This window comes from Erpetoichthys calabaricus, chromosome 7, assembly GCF_900747795.2.
Source record: "Erpetoichthys calabaricus chromosome 7, fErpCal1.3, whole genome shotgun sequence".
Classification (NCBI taxonomy): Eukaryota; Metazoa; Chordata; class Cladistia; order Polypteriformes; family Polypteridae; genus Erpetoichthys; species Erpetoichthys calabaricus.
Window position 1 is genome coordinate 189,817,789 of NC_041400.2, and position 18,353 is coordinate 189,836,141.

Sequence of the window (18,353 nt, forward strand, 5' to 3'; positions counted from 1 at the left end):
CCCTAAGAGGTCCGGTTGCTTTAACTCGCCTAACAGAAGACCCCCTAAGAGGGTCCGGTTGGTTTAACTCACCTAACAGAAGACCCCCTAAGAGGTCCGGTTGCTTTAACTCGCCTAACAGAAGACCCCCTAAGAGGTCCGGTTGGTTTAACTCGCCTAACAGAAGACCCCCTAAGAGGTCCGGTGGGTTTAAGTCACCTAACAGAAGACCCCCTAAGAGGGTCCGGTTGGTTTAACTCACCTAACAGAAGACCCCCTAAGAGGTCCGGTGGGTTTAAGTCACCTAACAGAAGACCCCCTAAGAGGGTCCGGTTGGTTTAACTCACCTAACAGAAGACCCCCTAAGAGGTCCGGTTGGTTTAACTCGCCTAACAGAAGACCCCCTAAGAGGTCCAGTTGCTTTAACTCGCCTAACAGAAGACCCCCTAAGAGGTCCAGTTGGTTTAACTCACCTAACAGAAGACCCCCTAAGAGGTCCGGTTGGTTTAAGTCACCTAACAGAAGACCCCCTAAGAGGGTCCGGTTCGTTTAACTCGCCTATCAGAAGACCCCCTAAGAGGTCCAGTTTGAGGAATCAAACCAAAAAAAAAGAGAGAACACAGAATAGTATGAAGGGTATTAGTTAGAGGAGCATATTCTGTGGGGGTCCCTGTAAAAGTTGGATTGGAAGAATCTCATCTCATATTCTAAAAAAACATATTTATTTATTTACTCCCAATATATTTACTGTTCTCTTTAAAGGCGACGAGCAGCCAACGTACACAAGCAAGTAAAGAGTTAGTGGAACGTACTGAACCAGTAGATTCCTATTTAGTTTTTAGAAAACAAATCAAATGAACAAAAATCACTTACTGTATCTCCAGATTTCCAGTTATCTTATATATAAACATCTACGCGTGGAAGTGTGTCTGTCTGTCTGTCCGGCCTGAAAGTGAGAGGTGGAGTCGGGGTAAGAGCTGCACCTCCGAGGAAACAGAAACTCGCTTAGCCGCTAATAACACAAGCGTGTCGAGCACATTGGTAAACGATGTCCCTTTTACTTTTCCTTCCGCCGCTAATGCACAAACGATGTGAGCACGTCGGCAAAACGAATCCTCCTAGGAGAGACATGCCCAGAGTAGTTCCTCTCAATTACCTGACATCTCAACATTTCAATTTTTTTTTTGACGATTTCAATAGTTTCTAGAACCTCAGGCTTTTTACAGCACGGGCTTACACAGCTAGTAGAAGATAATGTTCTCCCTGTATCAGAGTGGGTTTCCTCCGGGTGCTCCGTTTTCCTCCCACAGTCCAAAGACATGCAGGTTAGGTTAATTGATGATCCTAAATTGGCCCACTTGCGGGTGTGTGTGCCCTGTGATGGACTGGTGCCCTGTCCAGGGTTTGTGCCCTGTGCTAGCTGGAATAAGCTACAATAGACCCCCACAACCCTGTTCAGGACAAAGCGGGTTAGAAAATGACTGACTGGACTGTTGAAGTATTTGCATGTTTCATTAGAATATTAGAACAATCCGGAACAGGCCATTCAGCCCAACAAAGCTCGCCAGTCCTGTCCACTTAATTCATCCAAAATAACATCAAGTTGAGATTTAAAAGTTGCTAAAGTCCTCCTGTCCACCACACAACTAGGTCACTTATTCCATGTGTCTGTGGTTCTCTGTGTGAAGAAAAACTTCCTAATGTTTATGTGAAACTAGACAAAAAGCCCGTTTCGACAACGTAAGATGAAACGGGCACGAGTTTGTGTCAGTAGTGTATGAAGAACAAATGATAAGTAAGAAATAAATAAGAAAGTGATGTAAGTAATGATAATTAACTAAGAGGTTTGGGATATGTATGACTTTATCACGGCAAAAAATACTGTACACTTAAAAAAGACATGCTGTCTATGACAAAGTTTTTTGGTTGTATACTGGAGGCCTGTCAGTATGCAACTAAAGTTGTAAAATCTCTCTGTAGACTACATTATTTGTGACGACACTCTCACTGTTTGGTAGTAATTTCCCTTGATGTGGCCCATCTTTAACTTGCACCTTCACATCACTCGCCCGCTGAAAGTACTTAATAATACAGTAATCCCTCGCTATATCGCGTTTCGACTTTCGCGGCTTCACTCCATCGCGGATTTTATATGTAAGCATATCTAAATATATAACGCGGATTTTTCGCTGCTTTGCGGGTTTCTGCGGACAATGGGTCTTTTTACTTCTGGTACATGCTTCCTCAGTTGGTTTGCCCAGTTGATTTCATACAAGGGATGCTATTGGCGGATAGCTGAGAAGCTACCCAATCAGAGCACGCAGTTAAGTTCCTGTGTGCTGCTGATTGGCTCAGCGATGGAGTGCTGCATTAACCAGGAAGTCTCATCTCACTCATTCAGCATTAACGTGCTCCTGCTTCAGGAGCCGTGTCCAAGCACCAACAGAAGATGCAAATGATTGCAGAAAAGGTAAAAGTTTTGGATATGTTGAAGGAAGGGAACAGCTACACCGCTGCAGGACACCATTACAGCATCAATGAGTCCACGATTCTTTTTATTTAAAAAGGAGTAAAAGCATATAAGATCTACGGCTGCAGTGTCCTTTAACCAGGGCGCAAAACGAGTTGCAAGTGGACGTGATAAGGCAGTAGTCTGCATGGAATCTGCTTTAGGGATTTGGATTGAAGAGTGCTGGAAGAAGAACAATGGCGGTGCTACACAGTCGCCTGAAGAGGCCCCTTTAGAAGAGCTGTAACGCTATCCTTTGTAGTGCAGTAAAATTAAACGCATCGTAATCGGACAAGTCGTCGTGTCATTGTGGTGAGTAACCATAATTAATTATCTATGTACAGTACTTATTACATGTACATAGTTTAGTGTCACTGTACACACATTTTACTGTATACAATTTTTCTTGCATTGTACGTATTTATTGCTGGTGGCCTGTCTGTCGTAATGGCTGTAACATATGTGATATCGGAGACGCTCGATATCTTCAAAATAATATTTAGGTTTTACTGTATATAAACAATGTGTTTACATACTGTACATAATTTCAACGACTCTTACCTAATATCTAAGAGAATACAAAGGGTTTATGCTGCATAATTGTGCGGGAAATGTTTATAATAGTGTGGGAGAGTTTATAAGGGCTTAAAATATATAAAAATAACCATATGAACATATGGTTTCTACTTCGCAGATTTTCACCTTTCGCGGGGGGTTCTGGAATGCAACCCCCGCGATGAAGGAGGGATTACTGTAATATGTTTTTGTAATAATACGTATTATTTTGAGTTTGAGGGTTGGCTGTGATCGGGGCTAATATCCTACGACTGGGCGGAAGGATTTGGGATTTCAGAATAATAATAATCCTGAAATGCGTAGGCTAAATCCGCCGCATGCCGCGATGTTGGGGTTGGATGCGCAGAAGGCGACTGCGCATTCGGCTTCGAACGGATGTTCGTCGGATGAAGCAAATTTTCTCTTTGGAGGCATTTGTATAAGTTGGAAGTGAGATGAACTTTGAAATGTTTAAGTCATGAATGTACCTGTTGAGTGTCCTGCGGTGGGTTGGCACCCTGCCCAGGATTGGTTCCCTGCCTTGTGCCCTGTGTTGGCTGGGATTGGCTCCAGCAGACCCCCGTGGCCCTGTGTTCGGATTCGGCGGGTTGGAGAATGGATGGATGGATGTACCTGTTGAAGACAGTTGTATAATGTGTAGGCTAAATCCGCTGCCTGCTGCGATGTTGGGGTTGGATTTCGGTCTCGTAAGTTTTTTCGGGCAGCGGCGCAGAAGGCGACTGCGCATTCGGCTTCGGATGGATGTGAGTGAGTGAGTGAGTGAGTGAGTGAGTGAGTGAGGAGGCAGGCGAATTATCTATTAAGATTTACCCTTAACAAGTTTCCAACTGTGTCCTCATGTTCTTGATGAACTCATTTTAAAGTCACAGTCTTGATCCACTGGACTAATTCACTTCATAATTTTAAACACTTCACTCAGGTCTCCTCTTAATCTCCTTTAAAGGCTCAGCTCTTTTAATTTTTCCTCCTAATTCATCCTCTGTAGCCCTGAACCAGCCTAGTCTTCTCTGGACTTTCTCTTGTGATGTTATGTCCTTTTTTTAGCCTGGAGACCAAAACTGCAACCCAGTACTCCAGATGAGGCCCCACTAGTGTGTTATAAAGACCTGAGCAGAACCTCCTGTGACCCGTACACCACACATCAAGGCGCTATATGACCTGATATTCTGTTAGCCTTCTTGATGACTTCTGAACACTGTCTGCCAGTTAATAGTGTCGTGTCCACTATGACTCCTAAATCCTTCTCAGAAGGCGTACTTTTGATGTTCAGACCCCGAATTGTGTAGTCAAACCTGTTTCTCACAACATAAAGGAAGGACAACAAAATAGAGAGAAATCAATGTAACAAATAAGCTTATGTACTCCAATACCGAGACAGGACACTAGCCCATCATGCTACACACACACACACACACACACACTTGAGTTGGTTTAGCCTTGTCAGTTCATGTATTTACTTGTGGAAAGAAGTCAAATCCAATCAAACACAGGGAGAACATACAAACTCCATATTGGGAGCACTTGGTGGGCAAGAACCTCGGTCTCCTTGTTACAAGGCAGCAGTACCAACCACTGCCATCGTGCCGTCCTTATTTGCTATTGAACCCTTAACTAATACACAGAAGAGATTAAGAGGATTCCTATAATAGAAGTCTGGTGTTTTCTTTACAAGAACATTTTCCTTTTTCTTCCAATCTGTGTATTTTTCTACTTAATGTCCAAATAAACAATTTCCAAATATTTTGTCCAAAATTGGTCAACTAAACAATCTTCTCATGCATACGTCAGCGAGTGGAGGGTCCCACTTGCTACTCTTGGAGAATCGTGGACAAGCGGCAGAAGAGGGTGATTGTCAGAACAATATCAATTGTTTAATCAACCTACCGTGACCCATTTCATAAACCATCTGTCATCCATTCCCATTACATACAACAGTATCTTGTGACCCAATGGCACCAACCTGCCACCCATTGTTAAAGACACCCTGCTAAAAATGATTTCTCTCTCCTTGGTTTGTCTCCAGTTCTCCACAGCTCATACTGTGGCTCTCGCCACTGCCCCCTTTGCCACCTTGCTAGACATTTCTCAATCTTCCTCCCTCCTTCCCTGATTGGCACCGTGTCATCTTTGCATCATTCCTAGCCTTTACCATAACTTGCACCTCTCTGCTCCACCACCACGTCTCTCTCTTCCCATCATCCCACCTAAGACCTCTTCACCTACACTGAGTCCACCTTTGCTGTTCTTCTCCCAGCATTCCTCCACACTCTGCTGTATAGAAATAATAAATATAAAGCAAGTCTAATCTAATTTGCTCAGCACTCCAAGAGGAACTCACCCTCTTCCAGTGGCCATTCCTCCCTATAACTCCATGCCCTCCCAGAAGGTGTCGATTGTCTCATGTGAAGGATACGGGGGCATCAGTGAGTTCTAAACCCCCAAACACAAACACACAAGAGTCCTGGGTTCAAATAATGGAAAGTTTATTCAATTTACCTCCATTAAGTATCAAGCCAAGTCAAGTTGGGGAGCGTGCACTGGTACAGTACATTGCTGCACCCACTACACGACGAAAAAACTCCCGGTTGGCAACCCCCCCAGGCAGACACGCGGTCCAGTCCCACCCTCCGGAAATGACCCTCTATCTGCTGCAGCCAGGTGTTACGTGAGCGACCCCTTGGCCTGGTCCAGCCACTCAGGTCCCCAACAATGAGGATTCTACGAGCTGGATCACCCTCGGGTAATCGCGCCACATGACTGTAGTGCTATAACTGACGCTTCTTCACAATGCAGGTCATATGCCTCATTTAGGACTCCATGAGCAACACAAAGTCAAACCAGCGGTACCCAAGGATTTTCCGGAGAGACACAGGACCAAAGGAGTCCAGTCTTCATCTCACGTCACTGGATACCGTCCATGTCTCGCAACAATATAGCAAGACAGGAAGCACCAAGACTTTAAAGACTTGGACCTTCGTCCTTTTGCATAGGTATCGGGAGCACCACACACCCCTTTCCAGCGACCTCATGCTCCCCCAATCTGTCTACTGTCTTCATAGGAAGAGTCACCATTCATCATTCATGTCCTATTAAGTATCACAAGCAGAAAAACACAAGTCCTTAATTCTGTCACCACCGCACTGCCCTCCTCCAGTCAAGTGTTGCCTCTCTACCTCTCAGCTCTGACTCTCCTGGATAAGGGAAGTGCGGTTCCTTTTATTACAGACCCGGGAGTACTTCTGGTGCCAGGGTGATTGCCTGATGCAAGCACTTCCGGGTTACTTGGAAGTCCATTATAACAGGGAGCTTGTCTCCCTGCAGCGCCCTCTTACGGAACCCAGTGACCCCAGCAGTGCTGCCCTGTGGTTCTATTCAATAAGGGCGCACACAAAAAGGCGAGCTTCAAAAGGGCGACCTCAATTGGGAGCAGCGAATAAAAGGCAAACGCAACAAAATTATTACAGAAAATTTATTAGATAAAGGCAATGATTGAATGTATAAAATTTGTCCTCACAGGTGGCGCAGTGGTAGTGCTGCTGCTTTGCAGTAAGGAGACTGTGGAAGATTGTGGGTTCGCTTCCCAGTTCCTCCCTGTGTGGACAGCGCTTTGAGTACTGAGAAAAGCGCTATATAAATGTAATGAATTATTATTATTATTTATTAAAAAGACGGAAGCAAGAATATTAAAATGCCGCGCTCAATTGAAGTCGCCCTTTTGAAGCTCGCCTTTATTTACACGCGCCTTTATTCAGCGTACCCAATTGAGGTCACCCTTTTGAAGATCGCCTTTTTGTGCGCGCCCTTATTGAAGGATACCCTGCCCTGTAGGACTACACTACCCAGCATGCCCTGCTGGCTCCCCACTGGGCACGGATATCTGGGGTTGCTGCCTTCTAGTGTGCTGGGGGAGAAAAAAGCCCCCAGTGACATTTTTCCTTTTCAGTGGGCTGTCCTGTCCTTCCTTCTGGGTCTGATCCTTTTCTCCTCCCTGGCCAGGACACCTGTAAGGAACCATCCCCTCTTCTGGTCGGGATGCCTGTCCAGTACCCTGTGGCACCTACACTCGTTATCGATTTGCTTTCTGCGTCTCATCCGTCTACAATTATTCAGATTTTAAACTTACCTTGGAAACCCACCCCACAGCCCCACTTCAAAAAACATTCATCCCTTCTGCGTTCCCATTCCTCCTTTATTGCCCGCGCCTGCTGATGCCAAGTCCATTTCACGTTTCAAAATTGTGAATTCCATTCATCACCCGTTTCCCATTCCTTCCACAAGTGTCATCCGCTTTGTTTAATTATGCACCGTCTCGCGGCTCGATGTCACTTCAAGCTGCTCTGTAATAAGCCGCTGGACTCGACTCGGCACATCAACATAGTGCCTCTGGCTACCCCTCAGAGTCCGCTTTGAAAGCTACATTCTTTTTTTCCTTGCAGACATGGCCTTCCATCCCAAATTGTTTTATCTTTAACTTTAATATTTTGTGGCAGCCTATCAAATCAGTACACGGGCTTAAGGCAGGAGATGCAGAAGGTAAAATGGGAGAATGTCCATTTCTTTATTACAAGGTACAGGTCAGTCTCTTTCTTTGTATTATATGCTTGGCGAAGGCGCTACATACGGTTGATTGACTGCCGTCGTTTCCACATGATGGATCTCCTTTATTATGGAAGTGGTCTGCTGGGGCCTGGAGCTGCAATTTCCAGGGGGACACAAAAGAGTTAACCTTCAAAAAACACAAGAAAAAATTGAGAGAAAAAGAAAAAAGGAACGTCAATAGCCGAAGCTAAGGGACAGGAGACAGAGGCAGAAAAAAATGAACATCAAAGAGACGCGTGACACAAATATAATGCAAATTGGCAATTCAAATGTGTCATTTCTTTGGGTATTTTATCAAGTGAATTAAAAGCATAATGATGATTGTGCATTGAGCCCCCTGCCTGCAGCTCCCAACGAGACGAAGCCGGGAGAGAACTTGTCACAAGGAGTTACCGGAGTCTTTTCCTAACCGATTCAGCAAGCTTGACGTTATCGGTGGACCATTCGGTGGCGCCAGGCTTCTCTCTTCTGAGGGAAGGTTAACAAACACCGCATAGGAGATCAGCCTGGATGAGGGGAATGGTGAGCCTCAGGGGTTTTGACCCCAAGTCTATAAGGGGGGGGGGGGGGATTACACAAGAGAGAGCAGAGAGAAATGAAGAAGACATAACAAAGATCAAAGAAACATCAGGCCTCCCTGGGGCCTCACTTTGAACAACTTTCAGGAATTTGAATCACCCGGTCGTGTTCTGCTCAGGTCAGGGCTTTTTCAGGTGGTGTAGCCTCAGAAGTTATGGATTGGAAAGATGACCTTAGAACCCTCCAGAGGATGCAGGACTTCAGAGTCCAGCTCAGTTATGGAGGAACCAAGCTAAGCCACTATGGCTATGAATAGGCAAAGGGGAGGTGATGATCCATAAAGTTTGTGGCCTGTATTCTAGCACCACCACGATTGGATTGGATTCGCTCTTTTAGGTAGTTTGCTGTCCTTTGAAGGATGACTCACACAGCCATGATCTGTGACCAGGATTCCATATCTCGTATCTGAACCTCAGGATTCTCCAGGAAATCCTCAGAACACCATAGCAAGTCTTTTCTGAGAGGGACTGTAGGTCTTCTCATCCTAACTTTTGGCATCAATGTAGCGCCGTGCACTGACCTGATGGGTCCTTGCTGTTTTCCTTGTTCTTTTCGGTAGTTTGCTATTCTTAGAAGGATGGCTTGCTTACCCACACTAGTTGGCGATCAAGCAAACTGTGGCAGGATTGCCATTTTTGGAAGCTCCCCTACAGCTGGCGCTGAAGCTATTCATATAAGTGATGAGAAGCTAGCTCATTCTGTTGGTGAAAACCTGCACGAAATGACAACAATTGAGAGGAAAACCCCGGTGAACTGTCGGTACTGTAGCGTTAAATGAGAAGATCGGTGGCAGCATGCAATTTGTCGTCAGCCTGTTGTGTTTTTAAATCTTTAATTATTTCAACAGAGCAAGATGACGAGGACAGGAAGATATGGAACAAGATGATCCACTGTGGCAACCCCTAACAGGAGCAGCCGAAAGAAGAAGAAGAATTATTTCAACAGTGTCCATGTCCCACTCCTGTCCTTCCTTAACATTTCTTAAACATCGAGGTCAGAGTTGATGGTAAGAAGACGTTGAATCTTGAAGCACTGCATTGAGATTGTGAAACCACTATTTTAGTCCATCCATCCATCCATCCTCTTCCACTTATCCGAGGTCAGGTCGCGGGGGCATTCGATGCATACGCACAAACAACAGTTAGGACCCGTCCCCCCACCCGAAGGCGGAGGGAGGCTACCCTCTCGTCCACCGGGGTAAACCCCAATGTACAGGCTCCAAGTCGGGGGGCAATAAGTATGCCCACACCTGCTCGGAGCCTCTCAACAGGGGCAACTCCAGAGTGGTAGAGAGTCCAGCGCCTCTCAAGGAGATTGGTTCCAGAGTCCAAGCTGTGCGTCGAGGTGAGTCCGACTATATCTAGCCGGAACATCTCGACCTCGCGCACTAGCTCAGGCTCCTTCCCCTTCAGAGAGGTGACATTCCACATCCCAAGAGCCAGCTTCTGTAGCCGAGGATCGGACCGCCAAGGTCCCCGCCTTCGGCCACCACCCAACTCACACTGCACCCGACCTCCTTGGCCCCTCCCATAGGTGGTGAGCCCATGGGAAGGGGGACCCACGTTGCCTCTTCGGGCTGTGCTCTGGCCGAGCCCCATGAGTGCAAGCCCGGCCACCAGGCGCTCGCCATCGAGCCCCACCTCCAGGCCTGGCTCCAGAGGGGGGCCCCGGTGACCCGCGTCCGGGCGAGGAAAAACGCCGTCCAAATTTTTTATTCATCACAGAAGGTCTGTTGAACCGCACTTTGACTCATCCCTCACCTAGGACCAGTTTGCCTTGGGTGGCCCTACCAGGGGCATAAAGCCCCGGACAACAGAGCTCCTAGGATCATTGGGACATGCAAACCCCTCCACCACAATAAGGTGGTGGTTCGAGGAGGGCACTATTTTAGTTATTAAAAATGTTTTTTTAAATCTATACAGTCCGGAGTGAGGACCCCCCAAGCTCGTAGTCCCTTGTACTTTGCACAGTCTGCACAATCCATTGCTACACCATAGGTCTTCACGTTATCCTGCTTCTCACACCAATGTAGTGCTATGACTCGCTGTCCCTGGCACAAGGGGTTCTCGCTGTTTACAGGGCTCTTTTAGGTAACGTGCTGCTCTTACAAGGAAAGTTCAATGGTGCCATGCCAGCTGGTGATCCCATGGCTGGCACTATAGTTACTCATTTGAATGACAGAATGCCTGCTCATATCGTTCGTGATTCATGCCCAGGCGGACACAACCTGTCAGCACCATTACGTAGTCCTTCCTTCAAAGTTAGCTGTCCTAAGCAACCACCTCCATCTCCTTTCAATGGAGCACAAAGTGGTGAGATGGTCTTCTCTTCTAGTGTAGATCTGCACACAATGCAGTGTGTTGTCAGGTGGCACAGCAGCGGTGTTAAATATTGATCTTCTATCAATCATACGTGGACAGGTGACCCTCCTTGGGTGGAACTACAGATGTAGTGGTCTTCTGGCGGTCTTCCTTCCTGAACTCCAGATTTAGGATCTCAGCCTACCGACGCTCTCTCCTTGGCTGCCCTGTGATGCCGTTATCATCTGCCTCATCCACCGCCTGCACACTCTCACCAATGGCTGTGCCTCACACCATTCACCTGGGGTCAGTGGCCACATGGTCTTCTACACTTTTCCCTGACTTTCTAAAACTCAGCCAACAGCCACACACCCAAGCCAATAGATCTTAGAAGATGGTGAAATGGTGAAGCTGCTGAGGTAGCCATCTCATCTCTCTTGTGCTGTTATTATTTTCATTTTTCTTTTATTTTTTTTTGTTTTCTGAAAAAAGATGCATATAATTGGGTTTTTTTTGGACCTATGCATTTTGGACCATTTTTTGCTCTTAAACTGAAATGGAGGAACACAATGTCTTAACACTAGCAGCACCACAGCCAACACTGATTGCTGTTGGGTTTCCATCCATCCATTTTCCAACCCGCTGAATCCGAACACAGGGTCACGGGGGTCTGCTGGAGCCAATCCCAGCCAACACAGGGCACAAGGCAGGAAACAATCCCGGGCAGGGTGCCAACGCTGTTGTGTTTTTAAATCTTTAATTATTTCAACAGAGCAAGATGACAAGGACAGGAAGATATGGAACAAGATGATCCACTGTGGCGACCCCTAACCGGAGCAGCCGAAAGAAGAAGAAGAATTATTTCAACAGTGTCCATGTCCCACTCCTGTCCTTCCTTGACATTTCCTAAACAGCTCCCCATGTTGTTGCAACACTGAAATTCTACTGAAAACATGTGATTGATATTTTTCTTTTCTTTTTTAATTTATTTATTTTTTGCATGAAAGACCCCCCCGATTGGTCTCTCTGCTCCTGCTTGCACTTGACTGCATTGGCATCTCCTTTTTATCTCAACAAATTCTCTGCTGCCGCCGTTATTGAGATTATTGGACCTTGCTGCCCGATGTGAATTGCTGTCCGCCTTCAAAAGTCAACTATGAAGAAATCGATGCAAAAAATGACGCCCGTATACTCACTCACATTGCTTCACTGCCTGTGATGAAGAAAAAAAGAAAAACATTTTTGGAGATCCTGTTATTTCAGTTAGGTAGAAAAAGCACTCTAAACTCATTTGAAATGGCATCACAATAATTTTTTAAAAGTACACAGCCAGAATGAATTTGACATGGGGAAGGGAGAACATGCAAAGTGGCACACAGGGGACGAAGCGTTGGAGTTGCAAGTGAAGAGCGCAGCAGTGGCTGGCAGCTCACTCACAAAGTTTTCACAGACACGGCAAACTTGACAATGAATGCAAAATCAAGAATAAACTGTGGGAAATGGAAGGAATGAGGCAACGCGGTACTTGACCTTAAGTGCAGCACCTTTTAGGAGGAAAAAAAAAACTTTCTCAATTAGCAGCGTTAAATAAAAATGAGACAACTGTAATCCTTGAGTTTTAAAACCCATAAATTCAGCCGTGAAAATTAATAAAAAGTGATTATGGGTACAGATTACAACACTGGCCATTCCATCCAATACACATTCCTGCAAAATGCCACCAAACTGAGATTTGAACATTCCTAATGTATTTCTGTCCAGCACACTACTTGGGAACTGGCATCAAATGTCTCTGTGTGAGGAATCTGTTTAAATAATTTATGTAAAATTTAGGTCTAATCAGCCTCTGTGGTCTAATTGACAACATAAGAACATTAGAAAAGTTTAAGGGAGACCAAGTGGTGCTGTCTGCCATTTACTTTCCTTACTTTCCTTGTTCAGTCAAATGAAATGGGAGCTAAATCCTTAAATATCTGATTAGTGGAGAGATACTGAGGTAGCCAGCCTCATCCATTGCTGAGATTTAACGCTCAGGTAGCCAGCCTTGGCTATCATGACATTGAGGGAACCAGCCTTGACCATCACTGAGATACTGACAGTAAGGTGGTAGGCAGCCTCATCCATTGCTGAAATCTGACACTGAGGTAGCCAGTCTTGGCTGCTGAGACATTGCAATAGCCGACTTTGACCATCGCTACAATCTGACACTGAGGTAGCCAGCCTTGGGTATCATGACATTGCAGTAGCCAGCCTTGACCATCACCGAGATATTGACGCTGAAGTACCCAGTTTCATCCATCGATGAGATCTGATGCTATGGTAGCCAGTCTTGGCTGTTGAGACATTGCAATAGCTGACTTCGATCATCGCGGAGATATTGGGACTGAGGTGGCCAGCCTCGAACATCGCTAAATTGGCGTTGCAGTAACCACCCTTAGCGATCACTAAGATATTGACAGTAATCTGACGTTGAGGTAGCCAGATACTTCGATCATCGCTGAGATACTGTATTGACACTGAGGTGGCCACCCTCGAACATCACTAAATTGGCATTGAGGTAACCACCCTCAGCGATCACTAAGATATTGACAGTAAGGTGGTAGACCGCCTCATCCATTGCTGAAATCTGACGTTGAGGTAGCCAGGCTTGATCATCACTGAGATATTGACGCTGAGATAGCCAGCTTCATCCATTGCTGAGATATTGATGCTGAGGTAGCTAGGCTCGACCATCACTGAGATACTGGCGCTGATGACTATTGCTGAAATATTAGCATTGAGGTAGCCAGCCTCAACCATCGTGGAGACATTGACACTAAGGTAGCCAGCCTCATCCGTCACTGAGATCTGATGCTGAGGTAGCCAGTCTTGGCTGTTGAGACATTGCAATAGCTGACTTTGACCATTGCTAAGATATTGGCACTGAGGTGGCCAGCCTCGAACATCGCTAAATTGACGTTGCGGTAACCACCCTTAGCGATCACTAAGATATTGACAGTAAGGTGGTAGACCACCTCATCCATTGCTGAAATCTGACGCTGAGGTAGCCAGTCTTGGGTATCATGACATTGCAGTAGCCAGCCTTGACCATCACTGAGATATTGACGCTGAGATAGCCAGTTTCATCCATTGCTGAGATATTGACACTGAGGTAGCCAGCCTCATCTGTCACTGAGAGCTGATACTGAGGTAGCCAGTCTTGGCTGTTGAGACATTGCAATAGCTGACTTCGAACATCGCTGAGATACTGGCGCTGATGACTATTGCTGAAATATTAGCATTGAGGTAGCCAGCCTCAACCATCGTGGAGACATTGACACTAAGGTAGCCAGCCTCATCCGTCACTGAGATCTGATGCTGAGGTAGCCAGTCTTGGCTGTTGAGACATTGCAATAGCTGACTTTGACCATTGCTAAGATATTGGCACTGAGGTGGCCAGCCTCGAACATCGCTAAATTGACGTTGCGGTAACCACCCTTAGCGATCACTAAGATATTGACAGTAAGGTGGTAGACCACCTCATCCATTGCTGAAATCTGACGCTGAGGTAGCCAGTCTTGGGTATCATGACATTGCAGTAGCCAGCCTTGACCATCACTGAGATATTGACGCTGAGATAGCCAGTTTCATCCATTGCTGAGATATTGACACTGAGGTAGCCAGCCTCATCTGTCACTGAGAGCTGATACTGAGGTAGCCAGTCTTGGCTGTTGAGACATTGCAATAGCTGACTTCGAACATCGCTGAGATACTGGCGCTGATGACTATTGCTGAAATATTAGCATTGAGGTAGCCAGCCTCAACCATCGTGGAGACATTGACACTAAGGTAGCCAGCCTCATCCGTCACTGAGATCTGATGCTGAGGTAGCCAGTCTTGGCTGTTGAGACATTGCAATAGCTGACTTCGACCATCGCTGAGATATTGGCACTGAGGTGGCCAGCCTCGAACATCGCTAAACTGGTGCTGAGGTAGCCAGCCTCAGCGATCGCTGAGATACTGATAGTAAGGTGGTAGGCAGCCTCATCCATTGCTGAAATCTGACGCTGAGGTAGCCAGCCTTGGGTATCATGACATTGCAGTAGCCAGCCTTGACCATCACTGAGATATTGACGCTGAAGTGTCCAGCTTCATCCATCGGTGAGATCTGTTGCTGAGGTAGTCAGCCTCAGCTATTGTGACATTGTGGTAGTCAGCCTCAACCTTTCGTGAGATATTGGTGCAGAGGTAGCCAACCTTGATCATCACTGAGGTAGCCAGTTTCACCTGTCACTGAGATTTTGACGATGAAATAGCTAAACTTGAGCATCACTGAGATATTGGTGCTGAGGTAGACGGCCTCGATCATCACTGAGGTTATTGCTGTTGAGTTACTCAGCTTCATCCATCGTTGAGATTTTGCCACTAAGGTAGCCAGCCTCACCCCAAGTGACATATTGACACAGTGGTATTTAGCCTCAGCTCTTGCTGTCTGTGATGAGTGAATGTCCCATAGCTAAGTATTGCAGGATGCACATGTAAATCAAGGCTAATAATTTAGACATTTCCAATACTAACTTGTTAACTAACATAACAAGAACCTTAGAAGTTTAAATACTTTTTGTGAACACTTTTACATGAAAAAAAACATGCCATGTATGGACTGCCGGGGAACACCCACATTCCTGTGGAGGGAGTTGTCCCTTGAGAAACTGTTGTTGGTACAGGGTGGTCTTGTCTGTCTCAATTTTTGTCCCTCAAGTGGGTTAGCAGTTGGAGAGTGAACATTTAATCCCCCCGATTCACTATTGGATGCAATGTCACTTGACCTATGAACATTTGGGGGGATTCCCTGGGAGGACCTGGAAACTACTGTGAGGGAAAATGAGTTGTTCAATAAGGTGAAGCCATTGACACATGGTAGGAAATCATTTATTTCAACTGATTTTTATTTTAAAATGTGTTCCAAAAATATGCAGGAGTAAAAAAAAAAAAAAAAATCACAATCCAAATTCCATTAAAGAAAAAAAAAATCGATACGAACAAACATCTCAACTCCAGAGCCAAAAAATTCTTGTTCAGCAAGTTTCGCTTTCACTGACGTGCCAACGAGGAATTAGGCCTCGCTCTCCTTAATGACAGAGTGAATGATGGCTGTCAAGAAATGGATTATTTTTGCCCATCTAGGAATAAATTATTTACAACTACGGAAGGAAGCCAAGAGGCCAACCCAAAACCCAATAATTTGGATCAGACAAACGTTATAAACAAGGAATATGTGTTCTCTGCACTGACTGAGAGAGAGACCAGCCCTTACATTATGTGGGAGCCATTACACTGCACCGCCCCACTCTTCATCAGTAAGACTGCCTTGGATGTAGGCTTTGCAAGTCTTTGTGTACTGAGGGCTCACCAAATGTCTGGTGGTGCGAGCGATCGATGTACACTGTCAAGTTAATGGGAGACCGAAGTTGCCAGCAGTCGGTAATTCTCATCAACCCTGGCCTAGAAGACCTGATAGAAGGTTTGAAGCTCAGTCTCCCAAGACCCTTCATGTCTTTGATAGAATGTTGATTAAGACTAGAAACGATACAAAGCTTTGGTCCTCTCAAGATCAGATGACGCAGCTGTTATTCTTCTTCCTATCATGTAATTGGCCATTGCAATTTGCTTCACGTTCAGCAGATGTTGCTGCTCTTCTTTTTCATCTACTGTGTCACCTTCTCGATCAGTCTGCCTATGCAGTTAACGTCACAGAGGTTAATGCTAGGTACATTTTCTTGCTTCACCAGGGTGTATCATATCATAACTTTTTGATTAAGACCAATGGTTTGCGAGTAATTTACATGATAGACAGACACAGCCCTTAGCATTCTTTATATATAGACTAGCTGTGCTACCCACCTAATATGGGTTGAAATCTAAGTAATCGACGTAGCCCTCAGCATTAAAGTTTACAGTGCACCATCTATTGTAATGTACAGTGCATCCGGAAAGTATTCTCAGCACATCACTTTTTGCACATTTTGTTATGTTACAGCCTTATTCCAAAATGGATTAAATTCATTTTTTTCCTCAGAATTCTACACACAACACCCCATAATGACAACGTGAAAAAAGTTTACTTGAGATTTTTGCAAATTTATGAAAAATAAAATAATTGAGAAAGCACATGTACATAAGTATTCACAGCCTTTGCTCAATACTTTGTCGATGCACCTTTGGCAGCAATTCCAGCCTCAAGTCTTGTTGAATATGATGCCACAAGCTTGGCACACCTATCCTTGGCCAGTTTGGCCCATTCCTCTTTGCAGCACCTCTCAAGCTCCATCAGGTTGGATGGGAAGTGTCGGTATTCACAGCCTTTGCCATGAAGCTCTAAATTGAGCTCAGGTGCATCCTGTTTCCCTTGATCATCCTTGAGATGTTTCTGCAGCTTCATTGGAGTCCACCTGTGGTAAATTCAGTTGACAGGACATGATTTGGAAAGGCACACACCTGTCTATAGAAGGTCCCACAGTTGACAGTTCATGTCAGAGCACAAACCAAGCATGAAGTCAAAGGAATTGTCTGTAGACCTCCGAGACAGGATTGTCTCGAGGCACAAATCTGGTGAAGGTTACAGAAAAATTGCTGCTGCTTTGAAGGTCCCAATGAGCACAATGGCCTCCATCATCCGTAAGTGGAAGAAGTTCGAAACCAGCAGGACTCGTCCTAGAGCTGACCAGCCATCTAAACTGAGCGATCGGGGGAGAAGGGCCTTAGTCAGGGAGGTGACCAAGAACCCGATGGTCACTCTGTCAGAGCTCCAGAGGTCCTCTGTGGAGAGAGGAGAACCTTCCAGAAGGACAACCATCTCTGCAGCAATCCACCAATCAAGCCTGTATGGTAGAGTGGCCAGACGGAAGCCACTCCTTAGTAAAAGGCACATGGCAGCCCACCTGGAGTTTGCCAAAAGGCACCTGAAGGACTCTCAGACCATGAGAAAGAAAATTCTCTGGTCTGATGAGACAAAGATTGAACTCTTTGGTGTGAATGCCAGACGTCACGTTTGGAGGAAACCAGGCACCGCTCATCACCAGGCCAATACCATCCCTACAGTGAAGCATGGTGGTGGCAGCATCATGCTGTGGGGATGTTTTTCAGCGGCAGGGACTGGGAGACTAGTCAGGATAAAGGGAAAGATGACTGCAGCAATGTACAGAGACATTCTGGATGAAAACCTGCTCCAGAGGGCTCTTGACCTCAGACTGGGCCGACGGTTCATCTTTCAGCAGGACAACGACCCTAAGCACATAGCCAAGATATCAAAGGAGTGGCTTCAGGACAACTCTGTGAATGTCCTTGAGTGGCCCAGCCAGAGCCCAGACTTGAATCCGATTGAACATCTCTGGAGAGATCTTAAAATGGCTGTGCACCGACGCTTCCCATCCAACCTGATGGAGCTTGAGAGGTGCTGCAAAGAGGAATGGGCCAAACTGGCCAAGGATAGGTGTGCCAAGCTTGTGGCATCATATTCAACAAGACTTGAGGCTGGAATTGCTGCCAAAGGGGCATCGACAAAGTATTGAGCAAAGGCTGTGAATACTTATGGACATGGGATTTCTCAGTTTTTTTATTTTTAATAAATTTGCAAAAACCTCAAGTAAACTTTTTTCACGTTGTTATTATGGGGTGTTGTGTGTAGAATTCTGAGGAAAAAAATGAATTTAATCCATTTTGGAATAAGGCTGTAACATAACAAAATGTGGAAAAAGTGATGCGCTGTGAATACTTTCCGGATGCACTGTAACTAACCATAATGTAAGCGGGCGTATCGCCTAATGCCGCTG